The sequence below is a fragment of the Lethenteron reissneri genome, chromosome 50 (genome assembly GCF_015708825.2).
Source record: "Lethenteron reissneri isolate LAM-NWPU_2019-01 chromosome 50, ASM1570882v1, whole genome shotgun sequence".
NCBI classification, from domain to species: Eukaryota; Metazoa; Chordata; class Hyperoartia; order Petromyzontiformes; family Petromyzontidae; genus Lethenteron; species Lethenteron reissneri.
In genome coordinates, this window is record NC_083828.1 from 3,851,389 (window position 1) to 3,867,805 (window position 16,417).

Below are 16,417 nucleotides of genomic sequence, written 5' to 3' on the forward strand. Positions count from 1 at the left end.
TCGATTGAATTTTTTTTCACAATGCTTTTCGTGTGTTAGTTTGTTGTCCTTCACCGCACCTCCCATTAGCACGGTTGGCTAGGTACGGTGCGAAAGAAGATTAACATACATCTCTATCTCTTGTCTCTATCTCCGACGTTATGACGTTATCTCACCGAGAGTTCATAGATTTAAAAGGATGGGTGGCCCCAAATGAGCCGGTACCATTACTGTCCGAACGTTCAACGGTTCTTCACCTCTCGTGCTCATGAAGCGTGCATAGCCGATGAAGAAAGGAATTCGCCTCCGATAGAGTGTGATACACAAACGCAAGATCTATAAATACATGAAAAATAATGCGGGCACACACACACGTTCCAAATACACACACACACAGACGAACTTCACATAATTACCTGCGACAGATGAGAGCAGTGTAGTTCTGTGCGGTGTAAATCACTGTAATTACTGCGATCCTATCCACCACAGCAATTACGTTCATAAACAAAAAAAAATGTTAGGCGTTAGAATAATGTTACAACAGTGAACAAACCATTAATTAACGTTCAACCATTTCCATGGTAGCGTCTGCCTCGCAAAGCAAAGAGGGGGGGGGGCAGTTCAGCCGCACAGAGTACAAGAGCATGTGTTGTTCGCGAGCACCTATTAAGGCTGACAGCGCCACGCACTGCCGCCTTTGTCTCCCTATTGGTGATGTTTTACACGTTGCATCAGGTGCCGATTTGAGGCTGAGTCGACATAGGGGAGGCCCAGCACCTGTTCAGATAATTGTCACTGCATTTGTTGGTGGCCTCGAGCTGAAATCCAACTCGGCCCGCGAGGTTTGTCGCGCAGTGCGCTAACCACTGCGCCACCGCTCCCCCACACACGTGCACTCACACGGGGATGTAAGCATGTTGTTTTAAAAGTATTCTTTTTTTCAAGGCCGTAAATATCCCTTGGGATATTGCTTATGCGATGTGTTGGGGGGGGGTCGGGACTTTGAACGTGCCGCTTGGTGTCATTAAAACGAATGCTCTAATGGCACAATCGGTCTCGTGTGCTGCGCGGATTTGCAAATTGAATATCGCGTGTGAATGAAGATTGTCTGCCACGCCGTCTGAAATTTAGTTTTTTTATTGACAACAATAGCGCGTGATGTCCCGAGCCAAAGCAACCCCCGCCCTGCCCCGCGGTCTTAAGTAGCGAGCATTGTTACCGATACAGGAGCAATTAGATAGAATAACGGTGGAGTGAAAAAACTATCTAAATAATGGGAACTCAAACTTGATCATGGAGATTTTCCAACACTTACTGAGCCACAGAAACTCTTTTGGGGTTGTCACACGAAAAAAGAAAGCATCTAAGGCTTTCGTAATGAAGTGGCGGTGTTTTATTATGTTATTGTTATTGCTGCTGCTGCTAATGGATTAAGGCGCTCAGTAAGTTAGTGCCTTTCTTTCTCTCTCCAACCGAACCGAATAGCACGTGGGATGCTCACTTCTGTAATCCCGTCGATTTTTTATTTTTGGGAGGGTTACTCGACCAGTGGCTGTTTCAATCTGTTCACCATAATTGTCTTGTAGAGAGCACTCGTCAATATTTTATTTTATTTTCATGGAGTGTTGACATTTTCACATGTGAAGCACTGATTTTTTGTATTTTGTTTTATAATAAAATGCGCTGTTATAGAAATACGTTGCAAGTTGTTGTCATCGTTGTCGTCGCTATTCTTCAGATTGTAAGACGTTCTGGAAAGTAAGACGAACGAACAAGACTCGTGTCCATTACCAATGAGGTCACGCGGATTTTAACAGGCTGTTGGGGCAAATGATATTAGCGAGCACCTACGAAGGCCGGCACGCCAGACCGCCTTTGTCTCCCCAGTGGCGATGTTTACACACGGCATCAGGTACAAATATTAGGTCTTATAATCTGGAGAACACGGCACTGTGTCTATTAGTGGAACACAGTCATGAAACACGGCAGATCGGGATGATGCTGATGATGCTGATGCTCAAATATGACGTTACAAAGCTCTGCCCCCCCCCTAAAAAAATAAAACATGCTTCAAATCGCTTTAAACTATTGTCATTGTAGTGCGTATTTAATGTGGCGCTGCATCTTGATGTTGTAGGAGAAAACATTTATTAAGAAGTCTATTTAATTAAGTAGAACGTCTTCTTGTTTCTTTCGGTAAAGTCACCTAGAATGGAAATAATAAAATAATAAAAATAAAGCATAATAAAATAATTCTCACGATGTTTCGGCCACAACGCAAGCAGCCGTCCTCAGGTGGAGAACAGGTCTGTCGAGGAGACAGAGTCTGTCATACCGAAAGAACCAAGAAGATTAATCCCTGCAGTCACGAAAGCTTTAGTTCGAAATTTAAGTAGAACGTGTTGTCTATATTTATTTAAAGTTGCGCATTTTGACGTGACGTCACATTTCTCAAACCCCCCTCCCCTCGTCACACATCGTCACAAATGTCTGACCCCCCCCCCACCCCCTAGGTGCGTGACGTCATTTATGGACGACCCATAAGAGGCGAGCGAGGATGACGCGCATGAATGGAAAGTTTTGAATCAGTGCCTGGTGAGAGCTGTGGCAGAGCGGATCAGAAACGTGGCACAGCGGGGAAGGAAATGAACGAATTGTGAAGAGTGCGAAAATAAGAAAGGAGAGAGAGAGAGATGGGGGGGGGGGGGGGCTCGCTTAGAAGTAACACGTACGAGACACACAGATAGGAACGCAACTGTAAAAATTTCGAAAAATTGACATTGCATTGTTTGATGAACCAATGTCCGTTATATTCTTAGGTTTTTTTCGGTAAAGTCACGTAGGTAAAAAAATTAAATTAATAAAAGTAAAATAAAATAAAAATCACGACGTTTCGGAGGCAACACAAGCATCCGTCTTCAGGTGGAATCTTGATACAGATGTATCATGATACAGCTGTACCATGATACAGCTATCGTGCTGTGACGGTTCCACCTGAAGACGGAGGCTTGTGTTGCCTCCGAAACGTCGTGATTTTAATTTTATTTTACTTTTATAAATTTTAATTTTTTACCTACGTGACTTTACCGAAAAAAACCTAAGAATATGAATCCTTGCAGTCACGAAAGCTTCAAATCTAGAATCAATGTCCGTTACCCAATAGCTCCTTACTATTAGTTCACTGTTCATACGTCTATTTAAAAAAAAACTGTTCATTGAGACCGAAACGTCGTAGTTTATTTTATTTTATTATTTTTGAACCTATCTACGTGACTTTACCGAAACACCCAAAGAATATGAATTCCTGCAGTCACGAAAGCTTTAAGTCAAGATTAAATTATTATTTGTGCTGTGAAGAAGGGCCATTGTCCGAAACGTCGCCTATTGTATACGTTTACATTTTAAGACCACACACACTCCGTTATTGATGATCGCGTTACATTTCTTGCATTTGGAGCTTTCGCTCTGGAGATATTTTTTTATCCTGTGAACCAAGTGTGGTGAGTGATGCATTTATGTCCACGTTTAATCCTGTTATTTCTCATTTAACAAACACACACACACAACATATTTAAACGCCTGTGAAAATGACACTGAACCAATTGCTGAAACGTGTGGTTGTCGTGTTTAAGTACTGGTGTACCGTGTCTATTGCGAAGCCACAGACTGATTGTCTCTTTTTGTTTGCATTTTGACTACTTGTGTTGTGGTTATTGCAAACATGATCCCTTGTATAAAAGTGTCAGTTTCGGTGCCAGATAAAAGGATACAAACCTATTGCTATATCTTGCTACTGGCAAAGGAGGTCTCATAATGATTGATCTCCCTTCGTCTATTGTTCTTTTAAGACTTCTCTACCGCAAATGGGCTCACGTCTCCTGAGACCGCCGAACTAATTAACACTTGCTAATGGAAAATAATAATGATATGACTACGTGAGATGTTTTTTGGACAAAGCCTGCGTTTCTGATTGGCACTTCCGAGGTCAGAAACAATGCTCGTTAAATACACGTTGGCAACAATGCTCAAGATGTTCCCTCTGGTTTCGTGACACGTGGGTAAATGTTTTCCGGCGTGTAAATAAATATAACGCGCTAATTAAAAAGAAAAATGTAAATAACGTTTAACGTGTTTCTGCGGGAATTTAGGGGCACCGCGGTGGTGAGATGTGGTATACAGGAGGGTGGTGGGTTCGATCCCGACCCTGACGCCTGTTGTATATTTGGAGGTTACGTGTCCCTCCACCCGTAGGTCGCGTGCATTTTGTCCCAGGGTCCTCCACATTTATAATAAACATGCCTTTAAGAGTAGTTGTGCTGCTATAAATGTCCACGTGATAAGCCACTTCGTTGAGCTATCATTTGTGATAGCCGGATCGCTTCTTTAAAAAAGCTGCATAGCTCAGAGGGGCTTAACCTGGAAACATTTTTTAAAAATGCAATTGCAAATCTGTGAGTTTAAATCCCGGCCACCTTGTCTCAATTCCTGCAGCATATTTTCAAGGACATCAATCAAATGCTTCCCTATGGAATCCCTGGCCTTTGCCATGCGAATGTGGAATTTACAATTCTGGGTCATGGTCTCAAAAGGAAAAAAAGAGTGCCATCCCAGTGGGGGGTTTTGAGAAGGGATAGACCGTGACTTGTATTCCACGTCTGTCCGTATCACGGTGGGACACTGGAGTACATGTGATGGACAGGCCCGGATAATCGGTAAGCAACTGAATACATACGGCTTGACAATGTACAGCGCCTTGTCAATCATCGGATTGATGAAAGCCTCCTCCTCCTTCTCATGCCGTTCGCTCGTGAGGGATGTTTGACCGTAACGGAGGCCCTTTTACTCATGGGGGATGCTAGGGTCATACTTCACCACTTTGGCCAGTATGTATTGGTGAAGCTAGTGGGCCCAGAAACGATTCAGATATCAGTCGCCACTGATGTTCGCCACGGCCTGCAATTTAACTCAGGTGGTTTGGTTCACAGTACAGTGCAATAGACCACTGCACCAGTGTTCCCCCAGATATCCACCGAGTGACCATCCTCACTGATCGGTCAATCGACTGCAGATTGAAAGCCCCCCCCCCCGCTTACCCCCCCCCCGCCCTGTCCCCATTGTCGCTTCCACCTGTGACGATCACCACGTCGTCATCGTCGTCGTCATCATCTCTCAGCCATTGTCAGTCCACTGCTGGACGTGGAGGGATGGGCGTCTTTGTCGAAAAAAAGTCAGTGGCGACCGATGTCCGAACCGGTTCTGCCCCCTCACCCCACGTCCCCCGCAGCCTCACCAATACGTACTGACCAAAGTGGTGAAGTATGACCCTAGCATCCCCCATGAGTCAAAGGGGCTCCGTTAAGCAGTGGGTTGACACCTGGCCTGTAAACTGTCACGCGTGTGTTGAGTTTCTTACCGATACAATAATCCGGGGCCTGTCCATCGCGTGTAATCCAATGTCCCACTGCGGTACAGAATTACGTGGAATAAACACCCACGGTGTATCCCTTCTCCCCCCCCCCCCGCCCCCCCGTTGGGATGGCACTCATTTCGTCCCGTGGCTTAGCATCATCTGCCTCGAGTGTTTCCTCTGGGTTCTCTGTCCAGGTGTTATGATGATGATGCTGACATTATCGGACGAGGTGTCTGTTGAAGACCGTCTCCCTTTCAACCCTGGCGATCTGTCCAGGATGCCCCCGGGCATCTGTGTCTTTGACGCGGTACATCTCAAAATGCCCCTTATCTGTCATTGTTTCCATTTCATTCCCGCTGCCAACATCGCTGTGAGCCGCGCCAGTCTTTTTGCTGGCGGTGGTGGTGCAGAAAGTTGGCACATCTTCTTGGTTCTTTCGGTAAAGTCACGTAGAAGGGAAATAATAAAATAATAAAAATAAAACATTATAAAATAATTCTCACGACGTTTCGGCCACAACGCAAGCAGCCGTCCTTTAGGTGAAGACCAGGTCTGTCGGGGAGACAGCGTCTGACGCTGTCTCCCCGACAGACCTGGTCTTCTTATTTTATTATGTTTTATTTTATTATTTTATTACTTCCCTTCTACGTGACTTTCCCGAAAGAACCAAGAAGATGAATCCCTGCAGTCACAAAAGCTTTTAATCGAAATTTAAAGTTGGCACAGTGGAGGGCAAAGCCGGTGCATCCGCCAACCATCTCAGTCAGTCAACCCATGGCAGCTGGGTCCGTCCCGTGACCTCCTGTCAGCAGCGAGCATTCGACACTACACGTGGCCTCAGAGTGCACCTGGCCTGGCGATGACAAACCTGCACGAGCAATCGATAATCTTCTGGGGTGAGGAGGGGAGGGGGGATATCTTTTACACAATCGCCACCCGCTTGGAAGGTCGAGCCGAAGTAAGTGAATTAATCAACCTGCTCCAGATCATTTGGTTTCTGATGGTGCGCGTGTGTTTTTCTTTGTTAATATACTGGGGAGCGGTAGTGTAGCAGTTAGCGCGCCGCGCTACGAACCCGGCGACCCGAGTTGGACACCAGTGACGATTATCTGAACTGGTCATGGGCCTCCCCTAGGTCGACTCAGCCTCAAATTAGTACCTGGTGTGGTGTGTAAACATCGCCACTGGGGAGACAAAGGCGGTCAGGCGTGGTGCTGGCCACCCACTCCCTCGTGTGCCGTGGCGGCCTTCATAGGTGCTCGCTAACAGCACTTGCTCCAACAGTCTGTTCAAGCTATACGGGGGATGTTTGTCTTTCTTGTTGATATAATCTTCAGTTTTCTTTCTAATGTTGATCAATGCACGCCACTGATATTAAACATAGCCTGGGATTTAACTCGGGTTGTTGGGTTCAAAGCGGAAAGCGATCACCACCATGCCAGCGCCCCTCCCAACACTCCCTACAAAGACTACGATTCCCCATATAGCTTTAACCAGCTGTTGGGGCAAGTGCAGTTAGCGAGCAGCACCTATGAAGGCCGGCACGACGCACGAGGGGGTGGGTGGCCATCACCACGCCCGACCGCCTTTGTCTCCCCTAGTGGCGATGTTTACACATCGGCACCAGGTGCTCATTTGAGGCTGAGTCGACCTAGGTGGACGGCCGAGTTCAGGTAAATCGTCACCGGTGTTGGCCGCGAGCGGGAATCGAACTCGGGCCGTCGGGTTCACGGCGCAGTACGCTTACCGTTGCCCACACACACCCACACGTACACAGCACACGTACACAGCACACGTACACAGCACACGTACACAGCACACGTACACAGCACACGTACACAGCACACGTACACAGCACACGTACACAGCACACGTACACAGCACACACACACACACACCGAAGGGCTAATGCAGGTCCCATTTGATTAACAAAATGAGGCAGCCGGGCTGGCTGGAGTGCACGTTCGGCAGAGTCAATACAGATAAGTGACCCATATTGGCCAATGGACTTAATTGAATGACGCGGGTAATTGAATGATACTGGTAATTGAATGATGCCCGTTTCCCGTTGCAATTCACATTAAAGCCACATGTGCGGAGGCACTGACAGCGAACACAGGCAAAGCCAGATTATTTGGTAACGCAATAAATGTAGAAGTCAAGATGTGGTTTCTTTAATCTTGAAAATTAAACACGGTTACATCACATGCACTGACAGGATCAATATATCTTCTTGGTTCTTTCGGTGAAGTCACGTAGAATGGAAATAATAAAATAATAAAAAGAAAACCTAATGAACTAATTCTCACGACGTTTCGGCCACAACACAAGCAGCCGTCCTCAGGTGGAGAGCAGGTCTGTCGAGAAGACAGAGTCTGAATGAACCAAGAAGATGAATCCCTGCAGTCACGAAAGCTTTAAATCGAGGATCAATATATTTCAGTCGCATTCCTTCCAACGGTGAAACTTCCCGTGCAGGTTTTGACTTCACTTGGTCTCATCAGCAAGGTTTGTGGCCTGATGCACCAATGCCACCGGGTTGTACGACGTTTTGCAAAGTTGCGTTGCGGCAGATGTTACATAAACGCCGCAGTTTGCTGCGACATCACTTATTTATTGATCGAGTGGATCTTGGATAAGGGAAGTATCATAATCATCGTTATCACTAACCATGGTCAATCCACTGCTGGATGAATGTAACCCCATGCCTTGGCACGGTCCATTGGGGGAGGAGGGCAGTTGTTTGACCATACTTCACCACGCTGGCCAACGCCGGTTCGTGAAGGAAATGGCGACCAGGACCAGTTGAGCCATCGCACGCCACTGATGTTAGCCGTGGGCGGGATTCGAACCGTGGTGGCCGGTTCTTGAGTGCAGCACACTCACCGCTGCGACAGCCGTGCCACTGTTTCTGAGAGGGAGCGTGAACACCAAACCTTGAGCTATACGCACTCGATCATGTAAATTCTCACTGCGTGTTTACTCATCAGACCGATTTAGTAAACAGTTTGCATCCTGCCCTTTATACCGCTTGGCTGCCGGTCTGCCTGGCAAAAGAAGATATAAAAATAACTTGTTTTTACATTTTTGTTTTACTTTACCAGGTAAGGCCCACTGGAGCTGTATGGCTCTTTTGTTCAGAAGCGACGTGGCCACAAACGATAACTCGACGAAGCGGCGGCTTGTCATCATGGGGACAATTCTAGCAGCCAAACACTCTAATTGAGCGTTTCTAAATGTGCAGGGAAAACCCGGAGGATCCAGAGAAAACATCCACGCGACCACAGGGGAGAGAGCCACGTGACGTCCAAATATAGAGGTGTGAGAGTCGGGATCGAACCCACGACATCCTGCACACCAGGCGAGGTAGTTAACATCACGCCACAGCGGCGCCCTCAATGGGATGATGCCCGATGGTCAAGAGCAATAACGGAGTGGCAGCCAAGGAATGGAACGCTTCCTGAGAAAGCAGACGTACACCGAGGAGATGGAACGATGGCAAACACATCGCGTGCAGATGCTGGGTGTATTGTTACCCTCTCAGGATCGTGAGAGGTGGTGGTGGTGGTGGTGGTTGGTGGTGGTGGTGGTGGTGGGTGGTGGTGGTTGGTGGTGTTGGTGGTTGGTGGTGGGTGGTGGTGGGTGGTGGTTGGTGGGTGGTTGGTGGTGGTGGTGGTGGTTGGTGGTGGTGGTGGTGGTGGTGGTGGTGGTTGGTGGTGGTTGGTGGTGGTTGGTGGTGGTTGGTGGTGGTGGTGGTGGTTGGTGGTGTATGGTGGTTGGTGGTGGTGTGGTGGTTGGTGGTGGTGGTAGTGGTGGTGGTGGTTGGTGGTGGTGTTGGTGATTGGTGGGTAGTGGTGGTATGTGGTGGTTGGTGGTTTGTGAGTTGGTGGGTTGGTGATTGGTGGTGGTGGTTGTGGTTGGTGGTTGGTGGTGGTGGTTGGTGGTGGTTGGTGGTGGTGGTTGGTGGTGGTTGGTGGTGGTGGTGGTGGTTGGTGGTGGTGGTGGTTGGTGGTGGTTGGTGTGGTTGGTGGTGGTGGTGGTGGTGGTGGTGGTGGTGGTGGTTGGTGGTGTTGGTAGTTGGTGGTGGTAGTTGGTGGTGTTGGTGGTTGGTGGTTGGTGGTGGTGGTGGTGGTTGGTGGTGGTAGTTGGTGGTTGTGGCTTGGGGAGACCGCCTTCATCCAGCAGTGCATCGTCGTTGCGCCTGCGCGTCTCAGCGGGGGCTGCCCCATCCTCCCCCCACCCCACCCCCCCACCCCCCACAGCTCTCAGCGAGCGCAATTCAATTGGGGGCCAAATTGAGTTAAGAAAAAAAGAACGACTGCACACAAAGCGACGCGTCCGTCGGCGGGGCAAGACACCAGCCGCGTGGACGTGACTCATTGTGACGTGCGTCCCGAACACGCGACCTCCCCGCTGATGAATGCGCTCGCATCCACTGCGATGAACTAGAATGAGGCCGAACGTTAAAGCCGAATCGCTGGGAAAATTAGCGTCTGGGACCCCTTCGCTCGAACGGTTTCTTGTTTGTCGATTTAAAGCTTTCGTGACTGCAGGGATTCATCTTCTTGGTTCTTTCGGTAAAGTCACGTAGAAGGGAAATAATAAAATAATAAAAATAAAACATAATAAAATAATTCTCACGACGTTTCGGCCACAACGCAAGCAGCCGTCCTCGGGTGAAGACCAGGTCTGTCGGGGAGAGACCGTCTTATTTTTATTATTTTATTATTTCCCTTCTACGCGACTTTACCGAAAGAACCAAGAAGAGGTTTCTTGTTTGTCGTCGTCGTGATGCGGGTGCCGTAGTCTGGGCCCGCTATCCACGGGGCCACGTGAGTGTGTGTGTGTGCGTGCGCGTGCTTGTGTTTCAGACGACATGAAATCATGCAATGGTAAAATATGTAATAAGAAAGAGAGTCAGAGAGCGATGTCGGTAAACGCGTCATTGCTCGCTGTCCAGCCCCATGCCCTGGGCGGATGTCTTGTCGGCGGCGCGTCTGATGCAGGTGGTAATCTGCCTCCTCGACACAATTATGGCAACGATGGCTGCCGGTGGGTTTAGGAACTGCGCTAAATGGGGCGGTGTACAGGGGGGGGGGGGGTGTCACAGTGTGCTCAACTGCCTGTACAGGAGTTGTAACACTCTCCCGGGGGCACATTGAACTCATTCATTCTCGATGCGAGCATTAACGAGGTAATCTCAGGCCACCGGCGGATGCGGGATTCTACGGAGTGTCATCGGGCCCGTTGCACCAGGATCGACGCGTCTCGCTGCTCAGTCTCCCAGGCTGAGCACGGTACCGATGGTGGGAAATTCCACATTCCTACGGCAGGATTTGGCCTGTCCGTAGGATGACCCATTATTGGACTTCTCACCGAGTGGGACTTTAAAAAAATTGAGCGTGGAGAACTACAACACGTCTAAAAGTACAAAACTATTTTAAATTTACCAGATAAGATCTACTAAGCTATATAGATATTGTTTTAAAAAGCGACCTGGCAACAAATGATAGCTCAACGAAGTGGATTATCACATGAAAATTGATAGCATCCCAATAACGTGATGTTGATTCTAAATGTGGAAGGAAAAACCAGAGGGCCTGGTGGAAAATCCACGTGACCACGGGCAGAGAAAGAGAGACACGCAAACTCCACAGATATACAGCAGGCGTCAGGATCAGAATCGAATCCACGACCTCCTGCATACCAGGCGAGGGAGTTAACATCTCCAAGTCACTGTAATGATGATGAGAGAGACACGCAAACTCAAAATATACAACAGGCGTCACTCAGGGTCGGGATCGAACCCACGACCTCCTGCATACCAGGCGAGGTAGTTAACATCTCCTAGCCACTGTGATGATGATGAGAGAGAGAGAGAGACACGCAAACTCCACAGATATACAGGCGTCAATCAGGGTCGGGATCGAATCCACGACATCCTGCATACCAGGCGAGGGAGTTAACATCTCCTAGCCACCGCGGCGCCCTCGATGGGATGACCCGATGGTCGAAAGCAACAACGGAGTGGCAGCTATGAAGTGGAACCCGCCCGGAGAGAGAAAACGTCCACCGGGGAGATGGAACGATGACAAACATCTCTCGTGCAGATGCTGGATCGTCAGAGGAGGTGGTGGTTGGTGACTTGGGGAGGCCTTCATCCAGCAGTGGACTGACCAGGCTGCTGCCGATGATGATGATGATGTCACATTGCACGGTGTATCCGCAGTATTGTTCGCCGTGGCCAGAATGCCCGTGCCTTGTGGCAGTCCGATTATAAACACGCCACGTTGGTCAACAAACAACAGCAGTCAGCGTAAAATAAATCAGTAAATGAACCATGGGGGATGGTGACAAAAATCGCGTGTGATTTTAAAACTTTTAATACAAAAATTAAAGAAACCTACAGCCACCTTCATCACAGAAATGTGTACAACAAATAACACTTAAATCCAAGTCAACGTGACGATAACAAGTTCGTATTTTTCGTGTTTTTTTTGTATATTTTCGTTTTAAAGACTACACCTTATTATAATCAGTCTTGCAAATACCCACGTCAATAAGTATATACATACAGATGCTTACAGTGCCAGGGAGCAAGAGAAAAAACGCTTCGGAACACTGGGGAGCAAGCCGACTGCAATTGCATCCAGAGGGCATGTTTCTTTGCTGCACGCTGCAAGTTTCCATCGCCTTTCGAATTACATTTTGAATCGATGAAGCTGCGTTTCTTTTTTTATCTTTCAAACATATCTTATTCGCGAATCTGGCTTCATATTTAGCCAATTGTCAGCCTTGTGATTTCCCGCTTATGCTCACACAATCTCTGCCATCGAGTTGTCTTCAAATGTCACTACACAATGCGATTGATTTAATTCAAAGAGCGAAATTATTTTGTCATCTTAATCTGCTGCTCCCTGCTCGATTCCAGCCCCGGACTGTTCTCAAGGTAGCCCACATCTTGCCAGATGACGCTGTGGGTAAAGAGTACGACTCGTGGTCAGAATATTGCTGAGTTCGAATTGGGGGTTCACTCAGCCCATCATTCCTCCAGGGCTCATAAATAAATACCACTTTTTTGCAGGCGCGAAGGGGGGGGGGGGGGGTAAAAAGTGTTAATCTTATCGATAGACTGCCCCCTGTCATGGGAATGTGGAATTTCTACCAACGGCTCAGAGCTCTCGCTGAAAATAAGCGTTGTCTGCCGCTCGCATTTGAGCAGGGAGGCACTTTGAATTTCCGTCGTTTTTTTTCGTTGTCAAACTCTGCTGAAGCCACGTGTCTCTGCATTCCCCATCCTTTGCAGCATTGCTGCACAGCGCATAGGGGAACCAACTCAACTGCCCGCAAAAGCAGGCGGCGTGCGTCCCATTGTTCCCGAAGCCCTGCCGAGAGTAACGTTTGAAACCGGGTTAATACCGCGTTGTACACATGATGAAGGATACGGCCTCGCGAGCGGTACAATTTGGGAGCGAGTTACCTGCGCTTAGCGCTCACCCACAATCATAACAACGCTTTGAGTACTGCATATGCAAAAGCTCACACGTAATGCGCGGGCAGCAGATATCGAAGTTTTGAGAATGAGATAGGGCGGATAAAAATATAACAACAAAAAAACCGCACTAAGCTTGCACGGTATTCGTCTTACTTCCAAAAAGCCCCATATTTACACGTTCACTTTAGTAAAATAAGTGCATCGAAGTCAAGGGGTTTCTGCATCGTAAAATAAAGTACCTGTTATACGCTTGAGTACGCGTGTACTCGTATATCTCGTTCTCAAAACTTTACAGTTGCACTTTATTTGTGTTCGTGAAGGGATATTACAAGAGGGAAACCAAACATTCGTTTGGCCAAAGCACGTGGTTTATAAGTTGAATGATTATCATTAAGGGGCATTGTCTCGAAAATGTAAGTTTTTTTAGATCACTGATTGTTCTTTGGGATATAATACCGTCATATCATACCACTTGTTTTTTTTTATTTAAAGAACAAAAGTAAGATTAAATTTGAGTTTTCGTTTTTTTTTGGGGTACAGCATTGTAAAGTACTCTAGACTGTGCAAAAAGTGGTCTTAGTTTTAATCAATATTGTTATTACACTTTTTTTTCTTCTAAACATCATTTTTCCGAAAGATTTTCGTACAAAATATTTACATTCCTTGCAAATGACAACACACAGCGATCGGAGGAGACTCGCGGTACTTTTGCGTCCACCGTTGTTTGCGCTAATTCACGCAAAGTCACACGACACCTTAAGCACCCAACAGGCAACAGTCGTGTTTAAATAATAGCAACAGGAAGAATACAAAGTGTGATATTGAGTCGTTTGGTACCGACGGCTATAATGTGGTTGCACTACTCTGTGTTTATTTACATTTACAAAACGGACATTTTGATTTCAACCAGAAAAACAAAATGGCTGTCGGTGCACGTGTGGCTGACCACAACAAAGTGAAACAACATGGCGTCGGGGTTGGGGTGGTCACTTGAATAACTTTGCCAAGTCCTGTTTTGTCATGGTAATCCACTTAAAAAAATTGCAATCAATAATGAGTTACCCTGCATTGTAAAGTTGTTGAGTGAGTTCGTGATGACAGAAAGCTACGTGGCACAGTTACGTCCATGGAAAAATGAACCTACTACTCATGCCGAATTTCCACCGCCATTATTCGCGATATTGAATGTGTCTTATTAAACGAAACAATATTTTTTTTACCAAATAAGTTCTACGAAACTATATAGCTCTTTTTCAGAAGTGACCTGGCTATCACAAATGATAGCTCAACGAAGTGGTTCATCACATGGAAATTTATAGCAGCCAAATAAAATAAGCCATGTTTCTAAATATGGAGGGGAAAACCCAGAGGGCCCGGTGAAAAATCCACGCGACCACGGGGAGAACATGCAAACTCCAAATATGCAGGCGTCAGGGTCGAGATCAAACCTACAACCTCCTGCGTACTAGGCGAGGCAGTGAACATCTCGCCACCCTGGACACAACTTTCACGGAGACTCGAGGTAAATAAAGTCTACCGGTCTTACAATTCACAACTGCACAGGGAGCTTCCACAGTCGGCAAAGCGTCGCATCGTCGCGCGAGGGAACTGCCCGGTATGATGATGGCACGGGATGACTGTGTGGCGTCACGGCATGGTTCACAAGCACATCAGTCACCGAGCGTGTGCATTTCAGCCTCCGTTGCTTGGCCGAACCTCGTTAAGTAACAACAATCCAAATGTACGCGACGTTTATTTTTAAGTTTTGTTTTGTCGTACTGCCATTTGGTGGTGGCAACTGTGACCATCAACGTCATTACAATCCAGAACCTAATTTTCACCACTGCTCTGTATCGGGAGGCTTCTGCAACGCAACGGTACACGTTTGGCCCCAATTCATTCGTGAAAGTGTTGCGCTCGAAGCTAACAAGGCCTCAGGGCTGCTGCCTTGGTGACTCTGACGCAGCCGTCATAAACCCCAATCGAGCCAGAAATCCTGCACCGTACGGCCCCGTCGTAGCGTGCCGAATTTGACGTCGTAGTATCGCTTGAGAATGGACCGTGGGCAGGACGCATCTCTCGAAGGTGGTGATGGCCGACGGGGGACAAGACCGGTGACAGAACGGCAGCCAAAGGAGGAAGACACATACGCCGGAGGATGGCCCACTGTGGAATTGGGAGCGACGCAATCAGCTGACGTCCACGACCGAGATGGATCGTGGCATCGCAAACAACAGGCCACGAGAGATTGGTGACAACGTGGGAGGAGGGGCGGGTGGAGGAGGCCTTTATCCAGCAGTGGATAGATCATGGATGCCCGCCGATGACGATGGCGATGGTATCCCCGTGGATGCGTGGGTGGCCAATGCGTATGTGGGTCACGTTCTACTTTGCGAATACAAAAGTAGATGAGGCGATGGGATCGTCTCCTAAAAAGCATTATTTATCACAGCCGCCAATAGACAATTTGATCTGCCTTGCGAGATTTTCAATTAAAGGACTCAATCGTAAGCTGAAATTTAATTAAGACCACGGCGAAAGAGAAAGAAAATGGCCTCGCACGAAAATAATCTGATGAGAATAACAGCCGTCTTGAACAAAGGCAGTACAATGCGTATAAATACATTACGGTATAATGTGAATAGCAGTCAACAATACTTAATCATCGCGGGCTAACTGAAGCAAAATGATGGTGCATAACTTTGTGACAGCGGCCAATGCATATGAAGGTATTATCTGCACGATAGGCTGGTTCAGTGGTCAGAGTATTTCAACTCACGCTCGGAAGGGCGTACGTTCAAATCGCGGTTGGGGATCGAACTCAGCCCATCATCTCTCTGGGGGAAACACCATCGAGTACCACCACTTTTGGTTATGGCAATCGTAGCGATCAAATGGACACACCGGAGCCCGTCATGGGAATGTGGAATTTCCATCGCTGTCCACAGACGAGCTTGTTTGAGTCGGGAAGGCTGACTTAAAATTTTTTTTAAATATGTTGTCACACACCGCTTAATACATTGCTAAAATACAACGCATTTAAAACACCAAGGCGTTGCGCTCGTTACGACGTCAAAACCTTGTTTTGACCGGTCGTCACATATATACGGTGATACCCTGTGCACATCACAGGCATTCTACAAACAACGAAAACGATTGCAAACGTGAAGCACTTACTTAATTTGCAAGCAAAACAGCCACCTCGCAGCGGATGTCATCGGTAAACAACGCTGCTTGCCGAACTAAACTAAGGCATGAATTGCACAATTAATTATATATATCTTTTTGCCGCAATGTTTCTGCGCGTGTGCTCGATGGCCATCGTGATAGCTGTCGCTCACCGTGTACACGCTATCCATGGCAACCGGGAGTAATATTTGAAAATGTGCCCCGTTTTTTCTTTACATCACAAATAATCGCGTACTTTTGTGTGTGCTGAGTGGGGTGCGCGTGTGTGTTTTTTTACGATCAACCCTCGCCCCCCCCCCTTTTAAGATCTCGATTAAATGGGAGCTTGTTAAAATCACGCAGCA